The sequence below is a fragment of the Falco rusticolus genome, chromosome Z (assembly GCF_015220075.1).
Source record: "Falco rusticolus isolate bFalRus1 chromosome Z, bFalRus1.pri, whole genome shotgun sequence".
Lineage (NCBI taxonomy): Eukaryota > Metazoa > Chordata > Aves > Falconiformes > Falconidae > Falco > Falco rusticolus.
The window spans coordinates 43,399,852-43,419,331 of NC_051210.1; the positions used below are offsets into that span (position 1 = coordinate 43,399,852).

At 40.3% G+C, this 19,480-nt stretch overlaps 1 protein-coding gene across 3 annotated transcripts in view; it reads right to left on the reverse strand.

Annotated features, from left to right (window-relative positions):
- Window positions 1-19,480, reverse strand: part of LOC119141579 (transducin-like enhancer protein 4) — a 98,201-nt gene that overhangs the window by 66,855 nt on the left and 11,866 nt on the right. The window lies entirely within an intron of this gene.

The following is a 19,480-nucleotide window of genomic DNA, read 5'->3' on the forward strand; positions in this document are numbered from 1 at the left end:
CACAAGAATTACAGCTGCAGAAACAGGATATTTAAAGCCACATACACTTTCTTACGATAAATCATAACTTTCTTATAATAAATTGTAATCAGGAACAGTTCCTTATTATATGGTAGTAGAGAATGCTCTTTCTCTTGCAAAGTCACTATGTATGACAAAGGCATATAAACTTGTGCAATTTAGGCTTCCTTCTTTCCAGCCTTTTTGCTATGCTGTCTTTTACATTGCAAACATGTAAAAAAGAACCTATAAAACAGAAAGGCTCAGAACTAGCAGTAAAAGTCAGAACCACATGTAAAGTAAATACAGGTTCAAGGAATATCACAGTTACACAGCTACATAACCAGAAGACATGGTATGCTAGAGGTAAAGGTACATGTGGAAGTCACTATGCCCCCTTGTGCGTGCTGTGACACACTCAACACACACTACTTTGCAATACTGTTTCTTCATCCCTCTGAAATCCATCTCAACACCTGAAGGATATTTATACAGCAATTTCTATGTTACTCTGTTCCAGTGTCTTCTCACAGGTCTTCACTATTTATGGAAGTCTTCATCTTGTTAAAGTTATGCATTTTAATACATGTTTTACATTCATCTACTACACCTTTTCTGTTTATTCAGCAGCACAGGTCCCTTACAGGACACTTGAGAATATGTTCTGTTCATCGCAGAGCTAAATTGCCTGCTAATTTCAAAGGTCTATATGCACCTATAATATCATATCCCACAACATAAAATTTAAGTACCCCTTTAAATAGGCAGTGTTCCCTATATGAGTTGACACAGAGATTTATGAACTGCTTGTTACACAAAGCAGTACAGGGAGCAACAAGATGTATGCATATAAGCTTCAGCCAGAGAGGCTGCACAATCCAAAATGGCACTACTTGAGAAACAATATTTGATTAAGGAATCGCAATATAATGCACAGCTGCAAAGTACCTGTGCTGCAGTAGTTCAAGCACCATTAATTCAGCTATTTCCCAATTTTGGGTCCCAGCCACATTGTTATTTCTTTTGTAAAGGAATCTCTTCAGTGCCTTAAAACCAAAGAGAAAACTACATGTCCTGCTCTTCAACACTCTTCCATATGAAAACTCCAAAGTGCTGCTACCTTATTTCTGCTGAAGCCCCTCTGACCTGCTATACAACACACATAGGTGCCTCAGTAAAATAAGGCACATGATGCTTTCCTCTGCCACAAAACAACTCCTGCTACACATCTTTAAAATGCCTGTCACAACCTCTCCCACCTTCTGCGCAGCTTCTGGGGGGAGCCTTTGCCCAGCTCAGCAGAAGACCATTCTTCCACCACAGTTATGTCAACTGGATGCCTCCACTGCACCACTTAGGAATCGAGAATAAAACTGGCTCAAAGTGCAGTGCAGGAGCTCAGTGTGTAATTTTAGAAGATATGTAGATTCATAGATTTTTTTATCTGACCTCCTCACAGGCTATAAAACCTCACCAGCCTCTCCATGAAAACCTAAATTCTAGTTCAGCTAGAATATAGCTTAGTCAACAAAAATATTTTTATTCAATTCACTTTGAGGCATTTCTCTCAATTAAGGTACTCAAACCCAGCTATTTCAAGCTATTTCAGCTATGATGTTTTTCTTTTGATCACTTCCCTTCCCACTTCCCAACAGAAGAAGTATGTCTCTCTTCTACTGCTCTTCAGGCCAAAAAGTGGTTGCAACATATTTGCTCAGTATTTAAACAAAAACTGACCTCCAGCAGATTCTAAGCCTGGAAAATGTTAAGTTAAAAACCATCTTCCAAAAAGCTGTAAATAACTGAAAACAGGTGACTGAATATGAACAGTTACACAACTGTAATAAACCTCTGGAAATCAATCCCACTGGAGTGCAGAACAGCAAGTCTTTTCATGCTGTACATAAGAAAGTGAGCTGATGGACACAGCATCCAGCTCAGCCTACAGAGAAGAAACAGAGCTCACCCATAGCGTCAAGAGATGCCAGGATGTTCCCCAGCAGCATTTCTCAGCTAGGCAAAGCTACGCCAGCTACAACAAAGCCGAGAAGCCCTTGCTAAACTGAAGCAGGTGTTTACACTATTCCCTTATTAAAACGGTCTTCACTTCCTCTAACAACGAGCATCCCCAGTTCTGTGGCTGTGTGTACAGTTATGTTTTATCACTTTCAGTGCTTGGGCAGCAAGTAAAAAGCCCAGCTGCGCAGCAGTGGACTGCAGAGGCTCAGCATGACTGAGACATGGACTGTCTACCTTTGCGGACCACAGGCAGCAGGAAGGCATGAAGGAAAACAGTGGGTACAGGCACAAATGATAGAAAGGACATTTCAAGTTCTGCACCAAAAAAATTTTAAACCACACATTTTCACCTAGTAAATACAGAGTACCCTCTCCATCAACACTGCAACTGTTTCTGTAATTAACTGTACAGGATAAAACCACAGCAACAGTGCGGCTTGATTGTTTACCACAAAGCACACAAGAGGAGGGAAGCTATCTAGAGGGGGGTTCTTGGCCCTGCCGCCCTAAAACGTGAAGGGGTAGGTACCAATGTCTTAGGTTAGCATCTCAGTAGACCTACTCCTATTGCCATTGGGGGGGGCCTCAAAACTCCTTCTTCACATAAGGTATGAAGTCAAACACAAAATAAAACACAAGTCTGCTTTACATTTCTATGCTCCTACAGATTTTTAAAACCCTATGTTTAAGAAACAGTTCAGGATCTTCTCTTTTCTCTTAGACATCAGGTCAATGGGTTTTTCATGATCAACCTAATTGGCAGGAGAAAGGAAAAGTATGATTTCATAAAATCAGGCAGCCAATTCCTCTCACACAGAAAGCCAAAGTTGCCTCGGAAACACGGTTGCTTCTGCGGTCATCTGATTTTGACTCTTTTGTCCCACGGGACCAGGCTTTAGAGAGGCATCATTTATTTACAGGCCTTTCCACTAGGCTTCAGTTATCAGTCAACAATACTGTGGACACACACACTTCTAACAGCCTATGTCTTGAAACCAAGTCTAATCTGATGGCTCAGCGCCCAAACTCCTTTTCCAGCATAGCCATTAAAGGATGTAGGTTATTGCTGTTGTCACCATTGATATTTGTCATTGTAATGTAATTAGGGCCTTAAAATGATGCATTACAGCCCTTGGCACAGCTTCTATTAAAATCTTTTCTTCTGCTCACTGAACTGCGACCTGCTTTCTGATGACTAACAGACAGACAGCTTTAGGGTGAGGAACAGATTCATCAAAGAAGTATTTTTCAGCTCTGGAAACAAACAAAATAAATAAATAAATAAATAAATATCAGAGGGCAACCTAAGAAGAAAAGCACAAGGAAAGGAGGTAGGGGGTGTGGCGGGGAGAGCACACAGCGCATCTGAATTTCATCTGACTACTTGAAATTCTGATTGCATCTGATGAATCTTTCTTAGGACAATATATTCCCAGCCTGTGAATCACATGGTTAATCAGGGTTCTAATCTGCTATCCATCAGCCTATGCCAGCACTGTAACTTCCAATCAAATTTATAGGTTATGTGGGTCACGCATCCCTGAACAACTACATTCAGGGATATCCCATTTAAACCGGCACAGATTCTGAAATGCTGTTGTTAGGGTTACTGAATGTTATAATACTATTCAAAGCTTTATGAAAGCTCCTGATAAACAGCTGCTAAATTATTGCCTGTGGGTAGAGCGTGATGCTCTGAAATAGCATTAATGGTCCAATAAAAGGGTGATTGTTCATGCCAAAATATAAAAAGTATAGCTTTTGCTGCCATAGTCTGTCAAATACGTTAACAAACACCGACACTTCTATTACTCCTTTTCCTAAACACAAAAGATACTTGGTTTTGCGTAAAAACACACCAGCATGGAACCAGAAAAGATGGGGCAGAGGCAGGCAGTGAAGGCTCAGGCCAGAATCTTTTTACTTATCTAATGCAAGCTTTTATTGTTCACATCCTTTGGAAGACTCCTACAAAGGACGCTGTTTTAACAGGTTTGAGTTCTTTCAAAGCCTTTACGTGGCATCTTTTTTAAAAAGAGAGAATGATTAAATAGTTATTAACTACAACATTAATAACTTTTTCATTTTGTTACGTGTATAAAGCAAAAATAATAAAATCACTGTGCCAGAATCTCATCCAACGAAGAACTTGTGTCAGTTAACAGTTCCTCAGCACTACTGCAGGGATACAACAGCTTAGGTCCCCAATGCAGCAAACAAAATCTTTTTGACCAAAGCCAATGGTTAAATGATACTTAATTGTCTAAATACGCCTACAAACCTTACCCTTAAGTTCCTAAGTGCCTACAAGGCATTCCGACAAATTGTGGGCAGGGCTACACCTCAGGTACCACAAGGTAGCTCAGCCTCTGAAGAGGGCTCAACAAAGCTGGTCCTTGGGGTACAACTACAGTCCTGCAGCAACCAGCAGTACGCAGAGGGGAGCATGTGACAGACCATTAGACTCCTAAATCCCTTTGAGGGTGGCAACATAGGGGTTTAATTCAATTTACCCTTGCCTCACGCAGCTGAAATAGGACATAAACACACGGTAAAATACAGAAAGATGTTTAAGTGCCTTGATAAGTATTTTAGCATATGTCCGAATTCTTCACACAGATGGGAACTAGAAGAGAAATAAGAGTCAAAGAAACTCTAGATACACCAACATTCAGAAATTTTCTAATATGCAGAGAGTTCAGAATCAATTTGTTGCTTAAAAATCTGAATTTGCATTCTTTTTTGGTGGAAAAAAGAGAAATGGGATCTTATTTATAGCATATAAACTTCAGGAAAATATTTCCACTATATTTCACAAAGTTCCATAGTTATTACAATTACAAAAAATTGCTGGTAAAGAATTACCACTGGAGGCTGTAGGTCTGTCAGTGGAGTGGAAACAAAACTACTATATATGTATTGTTGAAATAAAACAGAATAATAAAACACTATTGGGAAACCCATTTCAGCAGTCAGTAGGAAAAAGAATATATGCAATTACAATTTCAGAAAAATAATCTGAAACAACTGTTATTTCAGGTTTAATTTGTTCTACATAATGCAGCCTGTGCCAAAAAGATCAATCTAGTTTATTAAGTGCTTACCAAGAACACATGCACACACCCATAATATCTAAACAAGCATTTCACAAATTAGTGAGAACAGAAAACATTATTACACTGTATGAGACATATCACGATTCTGAATAAAGCAAGCAAAAAACTAAGATTAGTATTTCACAGAAAATTAACTCTTCTTTCATAAAGAAGAATGTGTTTTGTTTTAATCACAGACTCTTGTCTGGAAGTGCTTACTCCAGTTCTACAGAACTGCAGGAATTACTGCAAGCCCTGAATATAAAATTTCTCTTCAGCCCTAAAGGAATGGTGTTTGAAAACTGAGCCACAAAGAGACTAGTCTTGTAGTCAAAGACAGTGAAGGGAAATGTCCTCTGGTGAGAAGAAGGCTAAACAGAAAACTTCTTCACTAAGCCAATGGCTCAAGTTCAGGAGATTTAAGCTGAGCAATGCATGTTCTTGTATGACTTGAACACAAGTGGGACTACCAGACTCTGCCGAATAATCACAGGTACATTCTCCACTTCATTTTTCTATCGACCTTCTTCCCAAACATCGCAGCTAAGCTCATGAAGTACTATAAATTTGATACTTACCCTTTGTAAGTTAATTTAGGTGCTTGTTTTGCAGAAAATACTGCAGTCAGCAACGTAAGCAATAAATCGCAGTGGCAGATTTTTCAAAATCAATTTCCTAATGTACATCCCAACCCATGGGCTGCTGAAGTGCACTGGTAAGACATGGCTTTTATTTAATGTCTCAAGAACCATGTGGAGCTCAACTGAGCAAGTAAGGATACATATTGAATCATTCATGATTAAGACAATAAAAAGCAATTCAAGTAAGGTGACATATAAACATACTTTAAGCCTGTCACTTGAGGAAGTTGATGTTTTTTGTTAATATTGACTTCTACCATCAAGTAGGGGAACAGAAATGCACAGCCTAGAGATCACCATAGTCCTTCAGTTGTTCAGGCTGCCGCCACACAGCAAGCTGCATCCTGCCCTGCCCTGCCACAAGCACCTGCAGAGCATCCAGAAGAAAGGCTGCAAGCGGAACTTGAAATGGCAGAGACTGGCTTCAATTTCCCTTCCTGAAAGGCTGCAGGAAAAACTTGCTGAAAAAGCAGACAGAAATGAGTAAGGGGACACTGCCACAGGAGGTGCTGTTTCCATCAGTAGAGTTTTGAAGTCCTCTGTAAGGTACTATCTCTTCACCTACCAGCAATCCTCAGCATTTCACAGCAACACTTGTTTTGTGAAATACGGCCTCATAGCATAGGGCAGAACAGTTTCCACCACTCTCTACCAACTGAAGGAATCTGATTTCATAGTTCAAAAAAACCCCCCAAAAACCCCCCTTGTTTTTAAGCTTATAAACCTGTAGCATCGCAGTGAGGCAGCTGCAGCTCCAAGTTCAGTTTCTTGCATCTGTCCCCTAGCTGCAATTAGGTCCATACAAAACACAGCAGCACATGCACAACCACCAGTCTCATACTACTCAATTCCCGCCCTCACACACCTCTCCAAAGAGTCTGACCATAGTTCTTCTGCGCCTGCTGGAAATGACACAAGCTGGTCTGAGCCTACCCTTGCAACTAAATGCATACAGTGATAGTAGTGCACAGTTTTAATTTAATTGGATGCAGAAAGTCCCCTATTTATTTACATCACAAGTTCGTACTTTGTTTCTCACGGGTAGGAGGAAAAATAGTCTGAACAAAGTACTGCAGATCGGTAGTTCCAATATGTGCATCATGAAAACCCACAAAAAAACCCCCAAAAACGGTAAGAGATAGTCAAAGTCAGCTCTCAGTAGGTTTATGTTTAACTTCATTTATTTAACTGTATTTAACTTCCTTGGAAAAATATTAATGAGGCAGCATTCAGGAAATGAAAACCTCTAGCAGGTGAATCTAAAAGAAACCATGCTTTTAAAATTTACATATACAGTGCTTAGGAAAGGGGGTTCTGACACTTTTTTAAAATGTTACCGCAAAATAAATGCTAAAATAATTTTCCCTCTACAAAACGGAGCTGTCACTGTCCACTTCTGATCCCCACTAGCTCTTACCTTTCATTTACAAATACACAGAAAGAAAGACTCAAAAGTAGCTGTAGGCACCCATTACCCTAGATCCACTCTCTGTATTTTGGCTACAGTGCTTACTCTGGAGCAGTATGCTCCAAATGTTGATCACTGAGCATCTGATATGCTATCATGGCTGAAAACTGCAAAGATTGTGTCAGATTTCCAGTTACATCTACAAAGTTGTACTTTCAGTCTTGAAGCTTGCAGAAAACCCTGCAACCAATGGTAACATGTAAGAGTCTGACAAAAAAAGGAAGAAAATTCAGTTTCTCCAGCCACTGTTGCATTGTTCCAGGTTTTAATGAACTACATAAAGCTCATCAATGAACTTACAAAAGCAGCAATCAGAACTCCCCCTTAAAAACAGGAATTGCAGCATGACTGCCTAACTTTATTTATTTTCTTCCAGATTCATGTGGAGGCCAGGAATCAGCCCTTCTGTATCAGGAACAAGGTTACTTCTTCTCTTCTGCCTCTGGTTTCCTTTGCCTTCCTGCCTCAGTCTTCCAGGTCACCAAAGGTGGAGCCCCTAATAGCCTGTCTGATTCATTGATAATCACACTTGATTATGTTTGCTTCCAGAAAAGATAAATACTAGGAATCAGCACACTGATCTATTCAGTGGACTTCTAAGGTCTGGTTACAAGAATTCTTACAGTGTTTGAAAACTTGTTAATATTTCACCTTCAGTCTCTCACCTCTTCTTCCTACCCATCAATTTCATGCCACTTGGTGAATACCTATCAATTAGATTAAGAAATCCAGCAAAAAAAACCTGGTATTTAAGGGAAAAGTAGTCTCCACAAAGGAAACAACACTTTTAACTCCTTTTCCACTGTGACAACCTGTTGTACTATAAAAATGAATAATACTTAGATGCAATTTCTGTAGATTAAGGTAACAGGTTACTGTATTTTACATAATTTGACATAAGACAAAATCCCTGTTCCTTTTAAGCCAGTACACAAAAGTGTGATATTAACAACACCCCAAAAGAGATGAAAGAATAGTGCAGTGGATTTTACAGTAATACTTCAATTTTGGACCCTTGCAACGACACAAATTCAAATAAGGCATGTTACTTCCACTTGGTTTAAAAATTGAGATGGTATGACACCTGTTAATTCTTTCTGAAGATAAATAAATGTTTCATAGTCCTTGGTGGTATTAATCTAGCCCCAGTTTCTGGAATAAAGGGATCATCTAAGAATCAGATTGCATTTAAGACACCTTTCTCCCTTTCCCACCTAAAGAGCTCTTTTTTTTTTTTTTTTTTTAATCAAAACTCAACATGTAAAAATTCTTTAAAATACTAATGGTGTTTAACTAGGGCACATTTTCTTTTAGTCTGAATTTAAATGCAAATTTCAACTTCAGGTGCTGACTCATTATTTCCTCATGCTTTGAGATGGCAAAAATCCACATTCCTACTGAAGCACTAGCCCTGAACTTCCACACTGCAGCACCCTAGGAGGAACCATCACCAGCCTTGTCACTCAGGGCTTACACCATACCACATACAATGACACAGCCAGTCAGGATCCCCATTCCTTTTCTCTCGAGCAGGTTGCCCTGAGAGTAAGAGAGGCAGTACAGCGGAGCTGGCGCACTGAACGCATTCATCCAACGAGACTGGAAGTTCCAGCATTTCACACATCTCTCCTGCCACTCAGATAATCCTGATTAATATTCATATTTTTTAAGTAAAACACTTGCTGTGATGACTAGCTCAATGGAAAGGGATTCTTGATGCAGCAGAATGCTGCTTTCCTGACAGCAACAGCAAAAAAAAAAGTCTGTAAATCTGACTCCTATTGAGGAGAAAATATTGACATGAATTGTCATTGCTCATAATTTCAACCATCGTGGATCGTAACTATCTCTGCTGAAAATAACTATTAGGATTTCAGGATTTCTGCAGCTGGGGTTTCTTGCTATTTTTCCGCAAAGTGAAGGAGGACAAGGAAAGAACAGGTAATTTCAACCTCCAATATGAACATCTAACAAGTGGTAGTTTCACTAGTAAAGTACATCTAAAATAATCAGGCAGAAAAATATTCTCTTTTTAGCCTTCCTAAGAAGACACATTTGCAAAGCAAATGCTAGGGCATTTGTAAGACATGAGTGCTTAATATGTTCAGGATATGTCCAAGACAGCTGGATACACTAATTACATCTTGACGTTCAATTCATTTGAATGGCATTCCCCCATTAAAACTCCTGCCAGGACAGACTTGGAGTCAAGCAACACTAAATGGCATTTATCTTTAAATTACATCATCGCTATTGAAGCTTTCAAATATCCTTCATTAAAGAGGGATTCCAACATAAAATACATTTTTAAAAAACATGGTTTAAGAACATGCCATAAAAACAGAACAGGAGGCATGGAGCAAAGGAGAACTCTCCGGTTGGGAAATGCACATTTCACGAAACCTTTTCTAGTACTGTAACTCCCTGTGAGATCACACTTTGTTTGGAGAGGTACTATGAACTGCATTAATTTCAGACAAATGCTCAAGATGCACCATATGTTAAGTGCACTTTGCATCATGCTGCACCTACAGACTTTAATAAAAACCTCTAGAATGTGGAAGTATGTCAACTGTAAGCAAATGAAAGGGGTAAACAACTCTGTAGATTAACCATGCAATAATAACAACACCACATTTCTCCTTAAATGTGTTCTTACCATAAAAGGCATCAAACAGGATTCCTTCATGGAGTTGGTCCAATTTCACATCCATGACCCCCCTATAAAGATGACTGAGCCAGAAATATGGATTATGCACCCACCAATTATGTTGAATCTGCTCTTGAGATAGAGAGAAGGCTTTTGCTGTAGCTTCACATGCACTTTAAATTGCCATAAAAACAGGCACTGGAGAGGCTCCCCCCTAATCCAGCTACTCCTGCTCACACCCCCCTCATACTGCTAGCATTTTTGTGGCTATGTGGTGAACTAAGCAATAAACCTAACTAATCTAGTTAAAACCCAGCCCCACCCTCCAAAATTATCTTTTTTTTTTAAATACAAGCCTCATCCCAGAACCCATTTTACCACAGGGTTAACCCAAATGTGGGATTCTCCCTTTCATTATCAATATCTTCTGCTCTCTTGAAGTGCACAGAAAACTTTACAGTCCCAGACACACAAAATCTCTACGCTGAGATTTTTTGTGAACACTCCTTCGAGTCAGAAAACAAGAGCACTGCTAAGAGATCAAACCACCCAGCAGCACTTCTGGCAAGCTGCTCATCCTGTAGATGATATCACACCCAGATAACAGTAGTTCTCTGGGCATGAGAAGGCACTCCGTTTCACTTCCTCCACTACCCTGCAACCAAGGCAAATTGCTATTAACCACATTCTAAACTTTTCACCTCTTGGGTTAGCACAAAGATCTGGTTTAGCTGCCAGTTTCAACCAGTCTTGAGAGTCACCTGTTAGATCATCTGGTAAACCAAATCACCAAAACCCAATTGCATAGTGAATTAAAAACAATAAATAAATAAAAACTAGTGTACATTACTGGTGGATGTACTAGCTCAGTAGTGGTCAGATGAAGAAATTAAATGCTGTAGTCAAAACTGTGAAAAAAGTACACTCATAAAACAATGTGGGTTTTTTTCAGTTACACCAGACAGCATGACAGACAGCAAAACCATATTTCCATGCCTGGATTTTTGTTTGTTTGGTTGGTTTTTTAATGGATCTCTGGCTTTTTGCCATGGAGTAATACTATGTTTTACCAAAATGCAGTCTCTGGGCTTGTTAATTTCATATTTAGTTTGCTAAATCTGTAATCTTGCCACCCTTTTAATCAAAAAGGTTTCAGGCAAGCATTTATTTGAAGAACACTCATTCAAATCCTAACATTTTTAGCCACAAAAATACACAGAGGTTGTATCTGTTTTGGTTTATGAGAATATGTTTTGCAGAAACTACTATGATTATTTCTTTTCATTACAGCAGCTTCTCATGACAATTAGAGGTTTCGTTGTGCTATTCTGTTTGCATTAGAAGTTGCCAGAATACATGAAAGGAAACCTTAAAATCACTGAACTATCTACTGACTGTTTGCAACTGTTTTGTGTAATATTGCTATCTCTTTTTTCACAAAGACAACAGAAAAAGCTGGGGAGACAAGGAAGGGAAATAGGTTTGATGACTGGTGGATAGCTCAGACTGTGTTTCATTTTTGTGAGCTTGAGTGAAGATAAAAGATTAAGTTGGAAAATATTAACCTTTAACATAAAGGGGAGGCAGTTCAAAATGACTTATTTCATTATTGAAATAAGTCAGTTTTCACTGCTGTAACATACCATGTTGTGAAGGTGAAAGCAAAGGAATAAGAAGTGAGAAAAAGTTTATTTTTTAACAGTCATTGACAAGGGATACAGTGAATTTACCATCACAAGAATAACTTCAGCTTATGAACACAAAACTGAAGTTGCCTTAAACTATCTGCAGAACTGCTCAAGAAGTTGGAGAAATACTCAGCACAGTAAAACCTTGCCGAATTCTCAGGACCTGAGCAAGTCTGTTCAATGGTGGTTAAAGCACACCTGTGAGTACTTCAGTCATGCTCTTGAACACCATCCACACGCACCAAAAAGCACTTTAACTCCGTACCTGTAAACAAAGTTTTAAAAAAAGATGCCATTTTCTGCCAATGCAGCTCAAGCAACAAAATTACCCTTGATATCCACCACAGAACCTGTGTAGAGCTCATTTGATATGGTTGCATATTAGGCTTTCTCCGACTCTCCTGGCTAAGCTAGACTGTACACTGACAGATATTACAGTCTTGCTAAATTCACAGCTCTTCTGCCATCAAAATTGGCACTCTTCTGAGGAATGCTAACCAAGAAAGAATGCATGGCTAGAGAAAGTAACATTACCATCTAAATCCCACTGCTTCACCGAAGTGGAAAAGCACAGCAGTGTTTCACTGGAGAGCACCAGATATCAAACCTCCCTCCTATATTATGCTGAAGGCAGCCCTCAGACTAGTACTTCTTTTCCAAAGTCCACCTTCCATCTATGCTTAAACTACATTTACAGCTTCTCACATCTGTGAGGTATTCATACACTGAGGAGTGAAGACTCAACAAAAGCTGTGATCCTCATTCCTGAATATTAAGCTGGTTTGCCTAAACTTTTGACAATTCACATTGCCATTATGTACCTTCAGCCTCTGCAACAAAAATATCAAGAAAGAGCCTTGTACAGATTTGTTGTTTAATAGGCAGGTAGAAATTTAAATGAGGTTAAAAAGAGACTGGGAAACTAGCTACTTTAGATCTACACCAAAGAGCCTACCTCAGAATAATTCTGCACAGAATAGTTTAACAGTTCTGGTATTTTCCCTAACTTTACAATGTAATTGATTGTACCAGAGAATCAAGATCCTACCATGCTGCAGCCACCGCAGATACAGCAACTAGCATCACCTCTTGCGTTTGCCAAGGTCTGGGCATGCTGGAAGAAGGCAAGGGCATGCTACCACAAGGTAAGAGACTTTGTTCTGTTTTTTCAAATAAAAAAAAAAAATCCCACCATGTAAAGTAGTGTTATCCCATTTTCCAGATGGAGAATAGAGGCTGAGAAGATAAGTTACCATGGGCAAACTTCCTTAATAAAAATCAAAGCATTGACTGCGTTTCCACTGAAAGGTACATCACCAGGGCACATTAATTGCAGCTGGGGTGGAAAAGACAGCAGAATTCACATGGGAGGCAAAAGGAGGACAGAAGTGTCTTGGGAAAAAGCATCCTGCCCCAAGCATCTTATAATCTAGAAAGATAAACACAGCCACTTCTAAGTGACTCCCAGGTAATTAGATCTCACCTCCCATTTCTTAACATACCGCTCTCCAAACACTTCTCTGTGGTAACGGCTATGCTTCAGGAAATAGCATTACTTCCAGTTCCCAGACAGAGAACTGAAGCACTGAAAGCCAGAGTTCAAGTCTGCAGAAGGTATGTAATGGAATAGCTAAAAACACCTAAGCAGACTAGACATGTATTTCAGGCAGAAAGTCAGTAACAGATAAATGCTTGGTAAGATTTTCAAGAATTCCTAGGCACAGGGGGCACCTACCCATACCTATAGGTATGTAAATGTACCTTTGCATCTTCAGAAAAAAAGTCACATCAAATATAAAGGCTGGAACACCACAAGACTTTAGGCATTAAAATCCCAAACTACAGCCTTCACCCCCTTACCTCCTCACTCAGGAATGATGCAGTGCTTAAGTCACCAGAAATGCACACAGTACCCATTTCCATCACTTGAGCTCCCCATTAACCCGGCTGAGACCCCTTTCCAGACATGTTCAGAAGAGTCTTTGGCTCGACAAAATCAAACCCTTTGGAGTCCAACTCACAATTAAGCCTTTCAAACACCCTTCCCCTCCCCCCCCTGCAGCTCCCCCAGCTCAATGCTTCTCCACCCATATCCCCCAGGGAGCTGAGAACCACTGCCAGAATTATTCCCACATACATCACATTTTTTAAAAAAAACAACAAAACAACAAGATGGAGAACAGAGATGACTTCTATGTAACACCTTAGTGGCTGAAGAGTTTAATCAGTGCATTATATACATAACTTTAATTCTTTCTTTTCTTCTCCTTAGTACCTCCTAGGAGAACACCCTGTCTAACAGGCTTCTCTGAACTCTGGGAAGGAAATATTCCCAGTTCTTCCACTGGAGAAGGAAAGTCCCTTTTCCAGTCCCTGCTTAGAATCGCCACATGAAAAATGACCATGGGCTAAAGCATGTAAATGGGTTTGGGGCATGGACTGCAACCTAACTCAACTGCTTCCAGCTGGTTAGAGTTTCCAGAGCAACAGCACAGCACACATCTCTCCTCTTTCAGCTCTACTGAACCATTAAGGGTCTCATGCATACCAGACAGCTTTCTGCTGGGTATCCTGGTCATTCTCCTGGGAGAGGAGAAACATGGGTCTTGCTAGTAGACAGAAAAGTAGCTGAACTGAGATGAACCAAGAGTGTTGCCTTCTCCAGCCTTTTTGTTTGTTTCTTATTTAAGAAAAATCCACACTGTGCTTACATTTTAAAATAAACTTTTGGAGAGGTGTCACTCTCCAAAAAGTGATTCTTAGTCTACCGAGCCAAGGCAGCATGTCCTGGCAGCACCAGATTTGGCGCCTCAGCCTTCATGCAAGTGAGAGATTTAAGACACACTCACAACCTCAACATTTCCCTCTGAGCTACCCTCAGGTATGTGCTGGAGTTCTTTGGCTATGTGCTGAATCACTTAATTCACCCCACGCACCACAAGAATCACTCTGCCCTCATTCAGCTGGCCCTGCAGCCTGGTGGTGCAAAAGCACCCACAGCATCGCTCCTGTCTCACTGCACACAGTGTCCAAAGTAGCTTGTCCAAGGTCTCACAGGAAGCCTTTGACAGCATAGTCCAGAAACTTGCACCTGAATCCCCCCAGCCCCAGACCTTGGCAGCTACACCTCATCCACCTGGGAGTTTTCTGCTTTGCTTCACATTAATACAATGAGGTGTTTCCTGTGTCTACAGACTTTCAGGCTTTCCAGGTTCTATCGCAGGCTTAAACAAATCTCATGACCCTTAATACAGTGCATACTTACACCAGCATTTTTCTTTAAAAATGTGTAAATTAAGATTATCCCAGGATTCTTCTCACACCCACAAAAAAAGACTTGTTAAAAATCAATGCTTTAGAAAAAAACCACACCCAAGTTCCCGGCAGAAAACAGAGCTAAGTAAAAAGCAACTAAACAAAGGACAACATATCATCATTTTGTACATTTGCAAGGCTTATATGTCCATTTGGCTGAAGACATATTCAACAAAATGTTGCATATGCAATGAATCTGGACATTTGTATCTGCAAAGTCTTACATCTTTCAGATGTAGGTAGGTTTTGAAAACAATAGCAAAGCTGCTAATGTTAGTTTGCTGAGCATCTTGTATACATGTTTGAAAACTCATCTTTTCAAAGTTGAAGAAACCTACAACCCCAGAAAAAACACACCCCACATGTGTGCTTGTGCGGGCTCTATTTTTGTACAATCTTGCGTTGATGTTGCTCTTTACATCTCTATCTACATGATCAAATCCAAGAACAATTGTCATTCTCAGTAAATGTGGGTTTAGAAAAAATGGCAGAAACAAGCCATTTCCAGAAATTTCCAGGATGCCACAGACACAGAATTGTAAGACTTTTTCTTATGCTGCCAACAAGTGAAACAGAATGCATGTTTTGGTGTCACCAGTCTGCAGAGATAAACAACAGAACATTATGAGGGGGAAAAGAAGTGTTTTGTAGAGATGCACAGAAAATGTCTTCCTCCTCATGTTGTCCATGCTAAAGACATATTATTAGCTTTTTTTTCCTTAACAGATGTCTCTAGAAGCACATGGAAGAGGAGAGATGCAAAGGCAGCACAACATTACTATTGAATGAATTAAACCAAGAGCTTATACATGATTTTCAAGAGTAACCTCCATATTCACATACGGACAAATACATAACAAGTAACTGACATAAAAAGCCCTCTGATATTTGGAGAAGTTGGTGCCTCTTCCACCAATAGTGTTTTAGAGCAACAAATAAGCAAAACCTCTCATCAATGCTTGAATTTTTTTGTTGTTGCAGTTGTTGTTTAGGTCAAGACTGCAAAAGAAAACATACAGTTTGTCCCCACACATCAAGAAGTACTGATAAAACCTGCAAATAAACAACATGGTCAGGCTGCAACAGTTTTCTGCAACAAGGACAGAAAGCCTACTGGTTAAACCGAGTATAAGAATACACAATCTATCCTTTGTTAACACACTGACACAAACATACGGGTTATATTTTATGCACAAAGTCTTTCCAATCTTCTTGTGTTATTCAAACACTATGGACTGATATTTTAAGAAGAGGCACCCACTTTGTATCTGGTCACATGCTTTATAAAATTACAGAAAGCAGACAGTAGTGGTGTTGTAGCTGACTCTCTTTTACACACCAGCACAGTGCCATCTTTCAAAGGGGGCACTGTGTAAGTGGATGGTTGTCATACAGAGGGAATGGTACTGCCGGGAAATAGGAGATGTGAGAAGAAAACCAATTAATGAGCTTCCTCCAATCATTCCTTGTTCTCTGCCTCCTCCCTCTAACCAAAAATCCAGTGTGTTTTCTCTTTGGTTTCCTTCTCCAAATGTTATCACAAGACCAGCCCCCTCCATTTCCAACTTCCACCTCCACATCCAAACAACAAGAGTAGCAGGCAGGAGGACAACTCAAGTATCTTTAGCATTACCTCCTGGAAACCTCTGGGTCATAAGAACAAAGAAAATCCCACAGCAGTTAAGGCACTGCTGGACCTCGTGACACAGCAGACAAGGGTTTGGAAGGGGCCCTCTTCCCTCCACAGCAAATACATATTCATTTAATATTCTGTGACTCTCTAGAGCCTCTCATCTAATAATGGATGTTAACAAATTAAAACTTAAATCACTCTCTGTCATGTAAATATCATCACCATTTCAGCGAGGGAGACAGAGGCACAGAAATGTTAAGAGACTGTCACAAAGTGCCCCAGGGTGTAAGCTTGCAGTCAGAGAAACCACAACTGACAATGTCACATGCTTTAAATTAAAAATGGCCTCTTCCCCAGACCCAAGGCAGTCAAGCCCCTGGGTAGGCACCTGCAGGTATCCAGAGCAGGAAACAGAGCAGGTACCAACGCTGACTTTTCGCTGCAAACCCACGGTGCTTCACCAAGGTTAGGTATCACGCTCACGCCCCTTCATCCTGCCATTGCAACAGAAACCCAGCAGAGCCCCACATCCCTCTCAAAGCCAAAACCACAACATAGCTTGGCTCAGCTGCTCGATTCAAATGCCCATGTGGAACCCACGCTGCCACCTCAAGCAGCCAGATGACGGCTGGTCCACCTCAGCCCTAGCGCAGCATCTCCCAAAGCAGGCAGGAAGCCATTCAGAGACACTGCCAGAGCTACGGACAGAAACCAGTCCCTGCGCAGACCACAGCGACGCAGCTTTCATGAAAACACACACACAAGCATTGCCAGGTCCAATCGTGGCTCCTTCCCCAAGCCTCAGGCAGGCTGCACTACAGTGCTTTTGTTTCCCTTGCACTTGTTAATAGGACAACTTAACAGGAAAACACCACTGTGTTCTCAAAACAAAGTCTAGAAGTGTTTCAGCTGTGAGGAATGGCTGAAAACTCCTTATTCATCCTGTGAAAGGTTAGAAACAAGAAAAAGTGGTTGTCCCAGATAAAAATTTTCCTCAATGCTTGCTCTACTTTCCCCATGGCTTTAAAAAGTAAAATTTGAATCAAATGCTAAATAGGAGTAACAGGTTGACCATTGAACAGAAGTTAATAAGACACACAGGTTAACCGGATATCCATGTATTTTAACCTGGAAGCCCTCAGTTAGCTGCCTGTGTTATAAAGGATGAGTAAATATGAAGTGCCCCCTCTCCCACCAAAAAACAAAGAGACAGGAGAAAGAAAAAGAGCAATCAAAATGCCACCTTCTCCCTCAACCCCCACCTACAACCACACTCAAAGTTGCCTTATGATTAATTTTAAATAATGCTGTCATGTTAACATGGTAAATGACAGCTTCAGCCATTAAGCAACTGTCAAGAAGAACATCCTGTAACCCAGACTTTCCAAACACTGAGATTTACGCACCATCACACAAGCCTGCTCTGAGCCACTGCAAGGAAGGGCCTGAGGATCCCACCACTGCGCCAGCTCAGTGGGCTTCAGTTACCTGCTCTTCCCTTATCTCCTGCTAAGCCTGTCATTGTAACCCCATGGATATCCCATAATGGGTTTTGAGGAAGCTCTCTGCCTTGAGGACACAACAGACCCCGGCTAGACCTTCTCGCTGTGGTTCTTGGGTTTAAACTTGTCAGCATTAAATTTCAATAGCATCTGCCGTCACTGCCTACAGCTACCACAATGTTTTATTAAGTATTTGCAGAGCATGTCTTGGCCCTCCTGCATTTTGGTTTGTTGATTTGGGGTTCAAAGTCAGGAAAGACAACAGGAAAGGGGCCCCTTTGCTTTCCAAAGTACTCTTCTGCCATAGTAAATCTGCATCACTAGCTACACCTGTAGTTGAAACCCAGGTGATGTCTCAGCAACAGCCTCACCATGCCCTCTACACAGTGCTACTCAGTCCTAAGGGCAATCATTTCTCTCCAGGGTAAACCAGGATGGGGTCACAGACAGGTTTTCACATTCCCAAATTCTGCAACCAAGACACTAAGAGAAGCCACGCACATAAGCAGACAAGAGTAAATACAAGAGAAGTTTATTGTATTTAAGATGGGATAAAGAGCAGCTTTTAAAAAATTAATGCTCTCAGTGATCTCAGTGTGCACAACATGCACACAGTACACGACATGACACATGCCAAACAAAATCTAGTGGCAGGACCTATTGTTATGCAGATTCTTTATAGCACGAAGAGGACAGATTTTGACTTCTGCTCAACTGTGAGATGCTCTGCTGAGGTTTTTAAACAAACACAAGGAAAAAGAAAAGCATACATTCTTATTGCCAATGTTCAACATCCAAAACATAACAGCGAAAAGTTTTCCTCCTTTGAAGAAGTTGAATCCCTTCCAGCAAATGTCAGAAATCTCTGGCAGTGTAAGATCCTGCAAAGAAAGCATTTAAGTAGACCAAAAGACAGAGGCCACTCAAAACTGTGTCCTGTGTTTCCTCTTCTAACACATAAAGGGGAATTACCACCAGCATATCTGTGCCATTTTACAATATATAATTCAGAAAAAAACCCTATGATATATAATCCAAAAAACTTAAGAAGCAATTCCAGAAATAATAATAATAATTATTATTATTATTTAGGAGAGTACAGTTCATGCATTTTCCGAGAATAGGAAATTATGACAAAAGTTGCCAGCTCTATTTCATATCCAGCTCCCTTGACTTCATCATGAATCTTGGGATTTTTCACTCCTTACTTGCAAAGAACAATTATAGAAGAATACTGGAGGAAAAACTAAGAAGCACAAGCCAAGCACAGTCTGACAGCTTAAAATTAAAATGGAAATAAAAATACCCCCAAATTTATTACTTTTATCTCATGATTAATTTTAAGCCAATCTCATGATTTTCTGGGGATGGGCATGATTTAACATCCGGCACTGACAATACAGCATACCACACAAATACATAACCATAAAGAGACCAATTCAGGTTTACTGCTGGGACTATAACTTCCA